The sequence below is a fragment of the Cnephaeus nilssonii genome, assembly GCF_951640355.1.
Source record: "Cnephaeus nilssonii genome assembly, chromosome: 6".
NCBI classification, from domain to species: Eukaryota; Metazoa; Chordata; class Mammalia; order Chiroptera; family Vespertilionidae; genus Cnephaeus; species Cnephaeus nilssonii.
The window spans coordinates 58780121-58795706 of record NC_137077.1 but is presented as its reverse complement, the minus strand read 5'-3'; the positions used below and the strand labels follow the sequence as shown (position 1 = coordinate 58795706).

The 15586-nt window shown below is 51.7% G+C and overlaps 1 protein-coding gene across 2 annotated transcripts in view; it reads left to right on the top strand.

Moving 5' to 3' along the window:
* PPM1H (protein phosphatase, Mg2+/Mn2+ dependent 1H) overlaps positions 1 to 15586 on the top strand; it is a 247544-nt gene that overhangs the window by 122784 nt on the left and 109174 nt on the right. The window lies entirely within an intron of this gene.

Below are 15586 nucleotides of genomic sequence, written 5' to 3'. Positions count from 1 at the left end.
TTTAAACTAGAGGCCTGGTGCACGGATTTGTGCACCGGTGGGGTCCCTCGGCTTGGCCTGCAGACATTCCCAGAGGGGTCTCAGATTGCGAGAGGGCACAGGCCAGGCCGAGGGACCCCACCGGTGCACGATTGGGGCCAGGGAGGGACTGCAGGAGGGCTCCAGGGTATGTCCAGCCCATCTCGCCCAGTCCCGATCAGCCCGACCCCAGCAGCAAGCTAACCTACCCATCGGAGCATCTGCCCCCTGGTCGTCAGTGCGTGTCATAGCTACCGGCTGAACAGTCGAATAGTTGACCAGTCATTTAGGCTTTTATATATATAGATAACCGATGTGTCTACACTTTAGGTGTGGGGAATTTTTAAATTATAGACTGTGAAAAGTGTTCTAATATTTATTGCATAATTCTCTGCCCATTTAGTAACAAAGGATGTTGGCCTTATAGCAGGACTTTTGCTAAGGACTGACTCTTTATTCTGAAAGGAATCAAAGTGCTGGACTCTAACCACATTGTCCGCAGAGGAGCAACTTCCTACACAGGCCAAGATCTTAGGATGCTCCCATTCCTGTCCCTCCCTCTCCTACCTGTGTGCTCTGGCCCTGCTTGAGGCATTTTCCTCCTCTCCCTCCCCCACCCCTCCCCTGTCTCCATCAGGTTGTGGCTGCTGCTCTGTGGCCTAGAAGACCGGCTCCCTCAGGCAACCAGGGAATTCTCCTTAACTTTACAGTCATGCGTTGCTTCACAACAGGAAGGCATTCTGAGAAATGTGTTGTTGGGTGACTTCGTGTTGTGTGAACATCTCAGAGTGTCCCAGCACACACCTGGATGGTATAGCCTACTGCACAGAAGGCTGTACAGTCTGAGCGTATAGACCACCTCACATCTGTGTTCGGTCGTTGACCGAAATGAAATGCCGTTGTGTGACTCCTGATTGTCCTTCTACTTACAGTGCAGGTGGAGTCTGAGGGAGGCTCCATTCCCCCTGGTAGAGCATTCATTCCCGGTTTTGCCGCTAAAGATCTTGGAGGCCAAAGGAGAGTGAACTGCCAGGGCAGCAGTATTTGGGGTTGGAAGCGGATGTTTTTGAAGGTCTGTTTATGTTTAAAGTGTATGTGGATTTCCATTCTACTCTGTAAGGTATCTCAGTTTCAACATAATATTTTGTACACGCTGCCATGTTTATCCCACAGTCTCCATTCCCTGGTGTCGCTTCAGGGTCCTGGCAAAAGAGAGACTCCAATTTAGAGTCGGGGTCCATGGAATGAGAAGTGAAAGGGAGCCGGCCAGGAGCGGGGAGGCCAAAGAAGGCGTTTATCTCCCCTACCCCCTCCCACCCGCCTCCCGCCAGGCCTGCAGGGACCAGGGAGCAAATGCTACCGCAGAGCCAGGGGGCTGGGGCCACAGGTGAGGGCCCTGGGCAGGGGCTGTAGGAGAGAATGGGAAGGAATACTCTGCCGTCTCTCTTCCCATCCCCCATCCCTTGCCAGGCTTCCCATTGGATGAGCACAGGTGACAAGGGGCCCAGGGGATGCAGGTCCTAGAGGCCAGTGAGCCAGGGCACAGGCACAGGCACAGGCCAGGACTGCATCCCCGGGGTGGGGGCGGCAGAGGATGACCAGCACGTCCACCGCTCCTTTTCCCTTAAAGACAGGAACTCTCCGTCTTCAGGGGCCTGTAAGACACACACTGAGGATCCAGCTTCTGGGCCTCTTGTTCTGTCCGGATCTTGAGCTTTTGGGGAGACAGATGAGCAGATAAAGAGGTGATGCCCTCCTGTTCTGAGTAGCACTGATCAGTGATTCATATGCACCTTCTGTCACATGTCTGGTTCCGTGTCCTTTGAAATGAGTTTGCTCTCCCAGCCCTTTCAGGGACTGAGGTGGTGCAGGGCCCTGCTTCCTGGGGACAGGCCCACCCCTCATCCCAGGCGACCCCAGGCCCAGAGGTCACTCACCTCTGCCCCAGAATATCCTTATGTTTGGTTATTCTTTTTAGAGACGCCGCTTCTCCTTAACACCTTTTTCTCCTTTTGGAACGTGGTTTTCTTCAAAGCTCTAAGCTCTTTAACTGAGCCCCCACCAGCCTGGCCTCTGATCCTCGTCCCCGGTCCAACACCTGCCAGTCCCGAGTGTTCATCTTCTGGACCCTTGCCTTTTTTTAAATAAGTGCCAATTTCTAAATCAGATCTTGACTTCCTTATCTATAGAAAAAGGTGGTTGGCATTGTACTAAGTCTCTAAAATTTCTGGCGTTCTCATGATTATCCTATGAGAAGTGACACTTTTGGACAGTAAAGTGGTCTCTCAAGGTGGTTCTTTTGGTTGTTTTAACTTTCTTAGAGTCACTTTTTGAAATTTTAGTGTAACTGAGGCTCCCATGTTCCTAAGGGTCTGCAAAAGCATTCTCTTTCACATGTTATTTCCGGTAATTGTATCCTTATTAAAGCTGTAAAGCACCCAAAGAAAAAAATTACCCTATGGCAATATAGCATCTCTAAAACCTAATAAGCTTAATTATATTTATCGTCTCCTGGCCCCAGTATCCGGATATGAATTTGGGGTTTTATGGCTGATTGGTTGGGTTTGCTGTTCACTTGCGGGTCACGTGTCATGTGGGAGCCTCGGAGAACTGTGAGCTGGCCTTTGTATGCGCCACCCAAAGGGTAACTCAGAGGACACTTACTCATTAGGGTGCTATTTTCAGCTCTTGTATGAACAATAGATATTTCATATCCTCTTATATGGAATCATTGTCCAGTTTACATACCAGTACTACATTATAGGTATTTGAGTTTACAAAGATATTCCGTTAATCCCAAGAAACAGCTGTTTTGTAACTTTGACTGGGCCTATGTAAACGTAGGTCCATTATCACTAATGGACAGGTTGCCCTGAATTGAGGGCTCCATGCAAACAAATGAGTAGAGCTGACAGAGGATTCTGCAACAGGGTTCTCATGAACGAAGCGCTGGTTTTTGTTCTTTGTTGCCAGATGCTGGCTGCTGCATGTTTGCTGTAAATCCTGACAGCTTTGAGAGGGAAAGCAAACCTTTGTGGTAGTTCCGCGGCCCCGTGATTCGCACTCAGGAAAAGAGCTGCGCGCTGGTTTGATACGGAAGCTACCGGTGGTCAGGAACTGTTTTCTAAGCCACTTGCTGTGGCTCATCTGCTGAACCAGCAGGTGCATTCGTGCTGGGGGTTGTGTTCAGGTGAAGCCTGGCGATGTTCGTGGGTTACTGGTGTTCGCGTCAGCGACCACCCTCGGGGTAGGATGGTCCACAGTGGTGCCGGGGACTGGTCTACAGCCTGGGCCGGACTTGCCCTTCTCCCCTCAGCTGAGATAACCAGCCCTGGAGGCACATGCCCTAACCACTTAGTGCACACCAATTGCTTCATTTTGCCCAGGCAGAGGCAGCCAACTCTGCACCTCGGGGACCCTACGGGCCCAGGAAAGAACCAGATGGTGGGCGCATTTCCACTTCCAGCACAAAGGAACTGGTGGCATGCAAATGTCATGCAAAGCAGTATGCAAACCATCACCCATTGTGTTCCAGTCATCCCCTCTTGGGGCTCCAGTGATTCTTCCGTTTAAGAAGATGTTTTGACTCCATTTTACACAATAATTTCATTTTGTTTCTAGAGCCACGGCACTGAGGCGGCAAAGTCTTTAGGCCTTGTTTCAATCAGTGTCTCAAGATTTAGCGACTGAGACTAGGGGAACTCATTCACATTCAAGAAGCCATCTAATATTTGTTAAACTCAGGGTCTTGCTCTTGCCAGATTCATAGTAACAGCAGGGATAAGACATCTAATACGTGTTGGGCACATGGTAAGAACTGTAACAGAATCATGTTTAATTCTCCCAGCAAATGTAGTGAGAAGCAGGCAACGTTAATATTAGATGCAGATTGCGGCTCACCGACGTGAAGTGTTTGCCCGTGTCCCACGGCTGCGAAGGAGCAGGGCTACCATCCCGCCCGGGGCTGGACATCGGAGCGCCCCTTCTCAGCGCCCCAAGTTCTCAGTCAGCGCCCGTGCCGTGGAGTCCCCATCCATGCCAAGACACGGGGTCTTGCTCTTTTGTTTTTCACATTTGAACATCTCCAAAATCAAGTTTCTAGTGAACATGTTCCTTCCTGTTTGTGTGTAAAATGATGGCATGCCTTATGCCCCGTGGCTTCGATTTCACTTAAAGTGGCTTATGGAGTGTAGTGAGTGGATGGTTGCACTGGAAACTATCTTAAGCTTTGAGTGGCCCCGTTCATTCAGGGATGATACAGGAAATTATATTTTCCCGAAGTGAGGGCTGCCATCCCCATCCAAAGGTCCCAACGTTTGATGAGACCGGTTTAAGTGTTGTGTTTTCATTTTGGTGATAATCCGTTGAAATTAACATAAGAAGCGTTTTCTGGCTCTTGCATAAGCATTCTCTGGCGCTTGTAGACGACGGTCCTTTACATGATTCCTGGCACAAATCCAGATCCCCATTTCGTGGTGTTTACAGTTTCTTCGGCCGCAAGCATCTTGACTTTTTCAAAATGCGGCCCAGGCTCTGGGAGCACAGGGCCGTCTTCACGTTCCTGAAGGTCCTCCCAGGAAAAGGGCGGGGAGGTCGAACGTGTTCGTGCAGCAGCTCTGGATCCCAGGAGCGAACAAGCATCCACCGGTGGTCCTTCCAACAAAGCCCAGCGTGGGTTTCACTCATTCCTCTTTCCCTCGTTTTAATTTCCCAGAATTAAGTTACAGCTCCCTGTTCATTCAGAGGTGAATTCCTCTGGCAAGTCCCAATGTTCCCGCGGATAGGAACTAGGTGTTCAATGAGACTTATGTTCCTAGACTCAGAACCCGTTAAACCTCCCCGGAAGGGTCGGTGTGAAGATTAATTAGGTGATTCACATACAGCCCTAGACATTAGAAACAGCCCTTGAGACAAAGGACTGTTTGGACTTCTCTTTCGGGTTTCTCCCCTTCCCAGTGGTAAGACGATGAAACACGATGTAACTGCCTCACACCCGCGTGAATGTAAAGAGCGGTTCCTTCCTTCTGATGTGCATGGGCTTAAATGGCCAGGACGGAACCTTAAGTGGTTCATCGCTCCACACCTGCCAGTCCGCTGCTGCTTTGACAGGAGCCTTCCCCCGGGTTCAGAAATATAATTGATCTTCTTCCAGGGACGACAGTCAGCTCAGCACACCTCTCACTGTTTTTGACAAGTACCTGAGAAGTAGCATGGAGAGAAACCAGAGTTAACCCCCATTCTCTACCAGGAGGGTTGAATCTCTGTTTCTGCCTTTTTTCTGCATGGCTCCCATCTTTTCAGCATGTATTTACCTTATCCCTTAGCCATACCCATACCTGCAGAGGGATTAGAAGAGAGAAAATTACCACCCATTGGTCACTAAAACACGCAAAGACATCGAGACCACGCGCCAGTGCAAAACGGTCTTTGCTTTTCCTATCCAGCCACTCGCTGTCTACGTGGAGGGCACCCAAGAGGCCCTTTCCCTCTGGACTTCCTCCCTGTCCTCACCCCGGGTGGTGTTTTTTGTTTTTGTGTTTTTTTCCAAACCTTTCCCTGACACCCCTTGCCCTGAGTCAGTGGTTCTCAAAGTGTGGCCCCTAAACCAGCAACAGTAGCAGCTGGGAACTTGTTAGAAAAGTAAATTCTAGGCCTCTGCCCCAGATCCACTAAATCAGAAACCCAGGCGGCGGGGGCTGGCAATCTTTTAGCAAGCCCTTCTGGTGATGCTGACGGAAGGAAGAATAGCTGCTCTCAGGTCTACCCCGGGCGTCTGAGAGGGCCCGCAAGGAGCCGTATGGCCTCAGGGTTTAAAAGTTGCCGCTGTTCCTGGCCCGAGGCTAAAGTGGTTCGCTCTGGAGGCTGTCAGGCACCCCCCAGTCCCCGCATGCAGGGGAGCCTCGGGGGGCAGCGTTTCCCCTAAAGCCTCTGACACTGCTCCCTGAGGTCGGGCCGCCTGCACCTGTCAGCTGGCTGCGATTCCCTTCTGCCAGCTTGATACTCTGGAACATAGGTCCTTGTCCTCAAAACATGGTAAGGAGTTCTTGCATGACCCACTCCTTAGCTCAGACTCCCACGGACGGCTGGGCAGTTCTGAAGCCCCCAGCCCAGCCCATGCCCAGTGAGGATTGCCTTGTTGGAAACGGGGCAGGCATGACTGTGCGGGCCTTTGGTCTCCCATGGTTGGGCCCCTGACACAGTGGAGTTTGGGCTGTGGTTCCCCATCCCAGCCAAGTTGCGCTTCTAACAACTTCCCTTTATTCCTAGAGGCTAAGGGACGGGGCTGGGGAGGCTCATGGAGTTCGTAGAAATGGAATGTTTGCCCTTATGAATGCGGGCACGAGGTAACTGTGGTCAGGAGAGTGACCTTGGTGGCCGAGATCAGGTGAAGCAGTGAGTACGTGTCAGGGGGGATCTTTCTAGCAGGGAACACCACAGCTTTGTCTTTGGGGCACTCTTGGCCACACCTAGATTTTCACATCCTGATCCTCTGATTTGCTGCCGATGTGAAACCAAGTAAGGCAAATGAACAGGATTGAAAACTTTTACCCTTTGTGACAGCAGGGGCGGGCCTGGAGAGCATTATGCTAAGTGAAATAAGCCAGTCAGAGAAAGACAAACACCATATGATTTTACTCTTAGGTGGAATCTAATGAACTAACAAGCAAAATAGAGACAGTCTCATAGATAAAGAGCAGGCTGTCGGGGGCAGGGGGACTTGGGGAGCTGGGGTTTGTGGCAGGATCGAAACAAGAAAAGAGAGAGAAAAAACAAAGGCCTTTAGTGCCTGGGAAGGCGGGCTGAACTCAATCAGGAGAAGCTAACCATAGTCAAGGTGAAGTGTAATATCCGTTGAAAAGGAAAACAAAAATAAACACTGTCAGGATGGGGGAGACTAAACTTCTCAATGGCTCCCATTTTTAAAAACTGTAAGTGGACAGTCAAGTCCGTCTGACCAGTGATGTGCTGCAGACACCAGACCCGCTGTAATCCTAGGCTACCGCCTTTGAAGGTGAGGCCAATGATAGCTAACGTTTTCGGCCCGGCTTCCTTTGTCTCAAGGGCTGTTTCTAATGTCTAGGGCTGTATGTGAATCACCTAATTAATCTTCACACCGACCCTTCCGGGGAAGTACTGTCATTAATCTGATTTTACACGCGAAGTCCCTCTCTGGGCAACACATTCCAGCATGCGCGTGAATGAGCAGGGGCCTCCACAGAGACCGGAATGGCGAAGAGGTTAGGAACCATGTTGGAAGGGACGACGAAAACTCAAACCAAGGAGGGTTTTTCCAGCCACGTGACAAAATAACACGTGTTGATAGAAAAGAGGTCTTTGGGTTTTTGCAGACGTGGAGGGGCGAGGCTTGCTCTCCATGAGGCTGGTACAGAGCTGACGGCCTCAGGAGGACGGAGTAGTGGCCAAGAGCAGGGGCTCGCACTGCCTGAGGTGACCTTGGCTCTGAGGCGTTTAGTTGTGTGTGACCGCGGGTCAGTGCCATGCTTGCAGTGCCTCAGTACTGCCATCTGTGGATGGAGATGACGGAAGTACCCATGCCCCCGGCGAAGATTAAACGGGCAGGTGGTGGGAAGCTCTTTGCACAGGGCCAGGGCCAGGGCCAGGGCCAGGGCAACGCTCAGAGCTGGTTAACAGCTGCATTGTCATTGTGCTCGGTACGTGCTCATGGAGAGCTGTCAGTGCTCGGTGGGAGCTGTCCGGAGACGCAGTGCGCTGCTGTGGGGAAGAGTGGGTTCTCTCTTAGGGAAAACACTTAGGCATTAACCGTATTACCACCTAATAAGAATATTCTAAGTCATGTGGTGGTTTAAGGTCCCCATGAAGCAACATTTTTATGACTTTAGGAGAATCTTAAAAATATTGTGGCTGGTGTGTGTGTGTGTGTGTGTGTGTGTGTGTGTGTGTGTGTGTGTGTATGTGTTTTGTTTATGAGTCAAAGGACCTCACAGTTGTATGAGGAAAGGTACAAGTGTTTCCGCTCTACAGTCGCATCTCGGGTAGACTGAGTGTGGAAACAGTAGACCCCAAATTCCCTGGCCTAGAGAAGCAATGGCTTTGTCTCTCGCAGGCATGTGGGGGACCCGGGCTGAGGGGGGTCTGCCACCTTTAACCCCTGGCTCCCAAGGTCTCTGAGGGATCTCCATCCAGTTAGCTGGAGGGAACAAGAGCATGGAGGGAGCTCAGGAAGGTTTCATGGCCGGGCCAGGCGAGGCACACATCACGCCGGCAGGCTGCCCATTGGCTGGAGTTCAGGCGCACCCCGAGAAACAAGGACGACTGCTGGGAAGTGTAGTCATGGTCCACACAAGAATGTCCACCCTGTGGAAAGAGTTTGAGTCAAACAGAGGACACGCCTGGACGTAAGACCTCCATAGACTGAGCAGGTGCTCTGGAGAAGGACTGGCTTGCCGTTTCTTGTATACGTTTGGAATGAAGGAGGGAGTGTAAGGAAGATTACGTGAAGGTGGGAGGGGGGGTGGGGATCTCTATGACTAGATTACAAGATATTTGACAAGAGTATGTGCTCCCTTGAATGTAGTTATGTCTCCAAAGGGCCTGAAAAAGAGGATCACTGGCATTTCTAAGGTGTGTTAACCTACTAGACACACAAAACAGTGGACAGGCCTTGCTGAAGGCAAAGAGGAACCTTTTTATAGGCCGCTATCACGGGTACTGCCATTAACTCTGGTCCTACAACTGCTGCTGCAGCTGCCTCAGTGGGCGGCCCGGGTGACAGGGACTGGGATCAGTTTCACGTTTTTACCCTCTAGAGCCTCACCCCCCGCCTCAGGTGCTCTTGGCTCACCCCTCTGATCCCGCCCACACGGAAGCGCTTCCCTGGCCCTCCCGATGGGTCTCGGTGCAGATCTCTCTCAGGAGCGGTCGGCCTCCCTCCCTCCTGAGCGGAGGGTTTCTGGGTCACGGCTCAGTGTGGTTTTGATCCAGGTCAGCTCCGCGCCTCAGACGGGTGTCACTGCTGTTTGACTCCGTCATCGTGTGTGTGAACCCAAGACTTGTGTGGGTTGTTAGAGAGAACAGCGTGACGGGAAGGGACGTGCACATGTAAAACGCCGTGTTCAGAGCGGGGCTGCGGAGGCCCTTCGCTGAAGTGCACGTGGGGCTCTCTGGGTGGAGGACGAGCAGGACTCAGGGTGGGTGGCGACCCAGAGCGTGCACTGGGAGCTCACACGGCCTGAGTGAGTTCTAGCTGCACAGCATGACTCGGGCAAGATCTCCTAAGACCTGGTGTGCTCCTCTGTCTGATAAGAATAATAACAGCCTCCCATGGGGAACTGTTCTATTAAACGAGACAGTACACACAAGGCAATGATCTTGTTTAGTACATAGTAAGCTCATAGTAATACATGTTGGCTATTGTCTATATTAAAATAGAGAGTAAATACTGACTAAAAGTACAGGGTTTAAAGCCAAGCATCCCGGGTTTGAATTCCCTTTCACTCCCTTCCTCTCTCTAAAATCAATTTAAAAATAAAATAAAAATAATGGAGACAAAAACTCCTGTCCAAATGAAGCTTGCATTTCAAGGGCAGGGCGGGGGAGAGGGGGGCAGGAGGCTGATAATCAATAAAATAAAGAAGCAAAACATATAATACACGTGAAAGCATTGAACATGACATACTGATTGCATGCATGTGAAGTGTTTAGACAGTATCTTCTGTACAGAAAGCACTTAATAAATGTTAGTTATTAGTATTGATTATTAATTTACTGCTATTACTGCTAATACTAGAGTTTGCCACTTGAATATAGCTTAGTTTATAATAACATGATGATGCGAGGCAGATAAACTTTGCGTTACAGTACAGATGGCTAGGAAAGGGCTGCCCTAGCTTTTGGGCTGATGTGAAGCTGCTGTGAACTTCTCACATAGCATTCCTGAGCTGTTCCCGGTCTCCAGCGGGGAGTGAGCCATCTTCGCCGGTAATATTCGCTCCGGACTCTAGACCTCTACGCTCACCCGCGTGGGGGGCAGCCTGCTGGGGCCAGGCCAGCACGCTGAGGCCGCGGTGCTGGGGCGGGGCGCCACAGGGCTGACAGCTAACTTCCGGTGCTTTGTGGGGGGGGTGGGGGGGGGCATGCCAGGCAGCTCTAATAGGACTTTTGTTTTGTTTTGTTTTTTTGCCTGTTGTTTTGGCAAGTAACGGTGTCTCTCAGTCGCACAGAAAAATTAGTCTTTTTTTAGCAAGTCCCTTTAAAAGCCTCCAGGCGTGTGACAGAAACATAACAAGGTTTTTCCTTTCTCTTGCAAGACTTGGCTGTGAAGTCAAGGTCCTGCTCCCCCGGGAGCTCAGGGGCACGGGAAGCCCTCAGTCAGGCTGCTTGGCCCGAGCCTGCCTGACCCTCTGCATCGGCCGTGTGGCCGCCCCGCTCTCGGCCGCCTTTCTCTGGCGGAGGCATCCCAGGCAACCAAGAGGGTTTGGAGGCTGCAGCGTGGAAACTGTTCCCAACCGTGGGCCACCACCAGGCCCGCCTGCAGACACTGGGTTCTTGCCATTAATTTTCCTGCGGACTCATCTCTCCGTGTGTTCCCCCCCCCCCCCCCCCTCCCGCAACCTGGAGCCAAGCGTTTTTGTTCTTTTCTGTGTCAGAGTTGATGCATAGTTTTTCCTCTCCTCTCTCGGTCACGTGCTTTGGGAGTCGGCCCCGGGACATCACCGCCATCCTTCTCACCAGTATTTCAAGGACATGGGGTCCCGCTTGCCAATGGGCCGCTCCGGTTCTCAGTGTTAATAGGTTGTCTGAAAAATGGCTAGACTCTCTTAGTTACTTTTCAGAGCCTTTATTTAAACAAAATCTTGTCACAAAGGCCCTGTACATAAAACAGATGAGAACTTGTGGTTGGGCAGGTTACACAGTGGTTAACAGCACAGGTTCTAGAGCGGCGGTCGCCAACCCGTTGTCCGGGGACCCCTGGTGGTCCGTGAGGTCCGAAAGGTTGGTGACCGCTGCTCTAGAGACGCAGCCTCGCTGGGCTCCGGTCCTGGCTGTCACTTACCGTAGTGCTTGCTCACGCCACGAGCCTCCCTTGGAGAAGGTTTCCGGAAGCAGCTCTGGGAAATGCTGCTGTGTTGCCGCAGGCGTCCTGCTGAGGCACCTGTTCCTCCCCTCGCACAGCGGCCTCTGTCCCAAGTACACGGAGGGCTTCTCGCCTGTGTGCAGTGCGGGGCACGGCCGGGCCGGGGGGCGGGGGGTGGTCTTCACCTTGGACCCCGCGACGAGTAAAGGATCGTGGTTGTCTGGGCGCTGCCTGTCGGGGAGCACTGCGGCCGCTCCCAGGAAAGTTACAAGCCTTACAGCACACGTGTGTGTTTTTATTAACTTAATTCCTTGCTGCTTCTGATCTCCCCTCATTTTAATTTCCACATGTATTTTTGTATCTGGTGTGTATTTGTGTAATCTCCCTTTAAATCCTTTCTTGAGCAAGGGAAAGTCTGAATAAATAAGACGTTCTGCAAACCAATTTATGCTTAAAATGTCCAAAACTAAAGGAGTTTTCTTCTCCCAAATGGAGCCCTTTCCCCCTGTTCCAGTTTTGTTTAAGGTGCCAACAAGCATCCCATTACCCTAAACGAGAAACCTAGGGTAACTTCCGGGGACGGCTCTTTCTCCTCTCCCTTTCCCCACCATGTCAACCACCAATGCCTGCCAACAGCCACCGCATCTTCTGTGGACTCCCTATCGGAGCCTTACAGGGATCCGCTCATCTCACTGGCTCCTATTCAGGCGCGAAAATGCTGCCGCCCCCCCTGCCCCTATTTAAAGCTGGGTGACCTCTCATCAAGTGCAGACTCCTTAGCTTTCTTCGTCAGCCTCTCTCTGCCTTCACCTCCTCGCACCCAAGCCCTGGCGGTGCCAGCCACATCCTTACACCTCCCGGAACTCACGTCCTCCAGGCCTGGTGATAGCAGCTCCCGGGGCATCTTCTAGAAGACTTGCCTGTTGTGTCACTTCTTCCTCGAGGTCTTCCCTGTCCCCGGTGCCCCTCTGGGTGCCAGGGGCTCAGGGACGCCTTCTCTGCGCTGTTGCTTCACTTTTCACACTGCAGCATAATTGTGAGCATCTCTCCCTAATAGGCCAGAGCTCATTTGAAGCAGGAATCAAGCCTTATCTTTGTATCCCCACCCCCCGCCCAGCGCCCCCAAAGTACTCCCAGAAGCAGGCTCAGCTCTGCCTAGGCCCTTTGTGTATAAATAGGGTGGCTGTTTGAAAAGCCCGTGGCACCGTGATGCCATGGTGGGCTGTATTACGTTCTTTAAAGGAGCATGGGCGAGTAGGTGCCCTTAGTCTGGGGTGACACTAAATGGGGGAGGGGGGGTGTTCACGGGAACCTGGAATCTGAAGGCCATGGCTAATTGTGGGGAAACGGCCCCTCATGGTCCCCAGCACATAGAGGCACCTAATAAACACGCCTCCCCCACCGTCCCAGATCCACTGCAGTCGGACCCGTGTCCGGCCGGCTCTGGCTGCAGACGACGTCAGGAACACATCGCTTCTCGGGGCCTCCATTGCCTCCTTCGGTCAGGACTGGCACTTCCCCCCTAAACTTCAGCAGCAGTTGCTCGTTCCCTCTTCAGCTCTGTCCTCACAGACCACGGTCCACGCAGACCACGGTCCACGCACAATGGGAATAATCGTTGTAAACGATCGAACCTCTGCTCTAAGCCCTCCAAAGCTCATGGTTGATTTTGTTTGAACTCTGCGATGCCTGCCAGGTCCTCTGCCCACCTCTCCAGCCCCCCAAGCCCGCCTCATGTTCTCAGGGACCCTTTGTCCGGCTTCACACTCGCCAAGTGAGTCCCTGCACGTGCCGTTGCTTCCGCCCGAGCTGCTCTCTCCCTGGCTTCCCACATGGCTCCCCGCTGCCAGTCCTTCGGGCCTCGCTGTCCCCTCCTGGCCCGGCTGGCTGAAGCGGCCCAGCACCTCCCACCCAGACCACTGCTTCCCCACGCTGTGAGCTCCGTGCCACAGAGACTGCTCTCTCGGGTTCCCTGCCCGGGCCCGGGCCTGGCCCGGGGTGGCCACTCTGGGAATATTTGCCAAAAAAAAGAAAACAAGGTCTTGGAAGTTCCAATTTGATCAGTAAAAGTGTGGTCGGTGTTACTGGGGCTCCCCTTACATGCAAGGTCACGTGGGTTTACATTCACATTTTTATGGTGAAAATGCTCAAGTTCCTTCGGAGGCCGAGCCCTCGGTGGCTGTGTGTTTAGGAGAGCTGTTCCCGGGCGGTTGAGACAGATTCGCTTCAGATTGGAGGTTTGGCTCTGTCTGGCGTCTGCAGCCACAGTCGCCTCTCCTAATTTAGGGCACCCCTAGATTTCCAGTGCATGCGTCCCTCTCGGCAATATAGGACAGGAGCCGGGGGACTTGGCTGTCCCTGATGGTCCCTCTCAGCGCACTGCTCCAGAGCCAGTGAGCTCTCTGGTGCAGACTCGCGCTCCTTCTGGGTCACTCCCATTTGTTCTCATTTCACTATTTTTGTCCCTGGTAATTGTCTGGAGGGAAATTCACCCGAGTCCAACCTTTTCCGCGTTATTGGATCTCACCAAGGAGAAAAGAGAGAGGGTGGTCCGCCCGGGCATGGGGCAGGAGCCCGGCGCAGGCAGAAAAGCTGGCAGCCGGACCGAGGTGGGAATCGGGATGGGGAAGACCCCGGCCTTTGCCCTGGGTGGCAGAAGGCATCGTGGGAGGCCCTAGATGCTCGGGAACACGGGCGTTTCTATGGGAATGGTCTGCCACGAGCAGGAGGCGGCTTAGCATTGAAGAAAGAACCCCGAGGTGAACGTGAGGACCTGGGTCTCAGCCTGCCCCACCCGCTAACCTCCCTCGGTCTTGGTTTCTTCATCCCTGACATGAAACGGTTAAACTAACAGGATTTCTAACCTCAGACATTCCTGGGAAGCTTTGGCCAAGCTTTTGTCCCAGGGCCGAGAAAGAACAAACACAGATTCGGTCGAGACGTTGAGTTCCATTGGGGGTTCATTAGCCCAGTGAATTCTCCCACCTTCGTTCTCCGATGAACATGCATGGTAGATCGTTTTTAAACTCCTCAGACTTCGGAAACTGGTGAGGAGTTTTCACTACAGATAAACATATAAGTTGTGTAAGTGCAGAAACCCCACACGTGCGGGGGCCTCCCCTTGGCGAAAACACCGCGGGCACCGATGGATCACGCTCAGATCGGTTTCATCTGTGAGGTTCATGTGAACTCCGACGCCACGAGACCTCAAGGCAAAAATAGATGTCCTATAAAGCGCGCGTGGCTTCCAAGAGTTATCCATCTGGAAACCAAATGAAGACGCTGCCTCTCATGAAAACGTCCTCACAACTGCAATGAAAGCCCGAGTGATCCCAGCCAGACGCGAGAAAGTGTGAACTTTTTCATCTGTGACTGAGGGAACGTGACTGCAATTAGAGCACGTTCCTTTAGGGTTCTGGGACAGCTTTAAGCACTTTGCTCCAAGCACCACAGTTTAGCCTTTTGAACAGCAACCTCGCGTTTCAAATAATAACACATGTCTCTGTCGGTGCCCTCTCTAATGGCTCCTCAGCCTCCCTCCTCAATTGCACCAGGCCGAGGAGGGCAAGGTTTGCGTGCGGAAAGCCTCCATCTGCGTCTCTCCCTTGAGAGGTGGCTGTGAGTGGCACCGGCCCATGGGAGCCGGGCCATTATGCTGTAAAAGCCGCTTGTTCTGTGCAGTGTGTGACTTGCTGATAGATGCTAAACATTTGACATGTAAACTTGAATAGGTCCATAGAAATTGGGACGCAGAAACAAGGGATTTGATGGATTGTGTTTCTCTTGAGTGTTTGGTGAAGTGGTGGTAAGGGTAGGCAGAGCCTCTTCAACAGGGTTATTATAAGAACAAACTGACAACTTGAACCTTGCCCCCGGGAAAAATACATTTGAAAATGGTGTGTCTATAATGACACATTTTGGGTGGACTTACTAGAGTGGATTTTTTTCCAGAGAATTTACCTTTTCATTGTTTTTTTTTCTTCATTTCTGTGCAACATAGAAGGGTGAACTGGTTTATTTTTATTTTATTGCCTGAGGAAGAATTAAACTTGAAGTAACTAGTTTGTGTAGCACTTAAGGTATTTTAATTCACCTGAATATTTTTATTTTTATTTTCAATGTACTAGCCCAGAGTATAAATATTTCCTATTATTCTTGTGTTGACAGTGGGAATGTTATTTCTGTTTCATGGATTGAAGTTTCTGCTTTGGGCACTGCTACTCCTAGTAAAAAAGTGGTTTATCCATCAGAGGTTGCTCTCCTGATCTTGTTGGTGATGTTCTTCCTCTTTTCCTGTCCTCAAACCTTCCATACTAAGATAATTCAGATTCGTAACTGAACCTTCAGAGCAGGAGGGAGAGTGGGGATGGCAGGCCGTACGGCTGAGGCACCTCACGCTGAAATGCCTCGGTTGCCCACACACTTGAAGATTCAAAGAGTGCCCAACAGCTGCCCTTGGCCCCAGGCCTCTCTGCTGGGCCTTGTCTGTGAGGTAGCTTTTCCTGGTTGCCC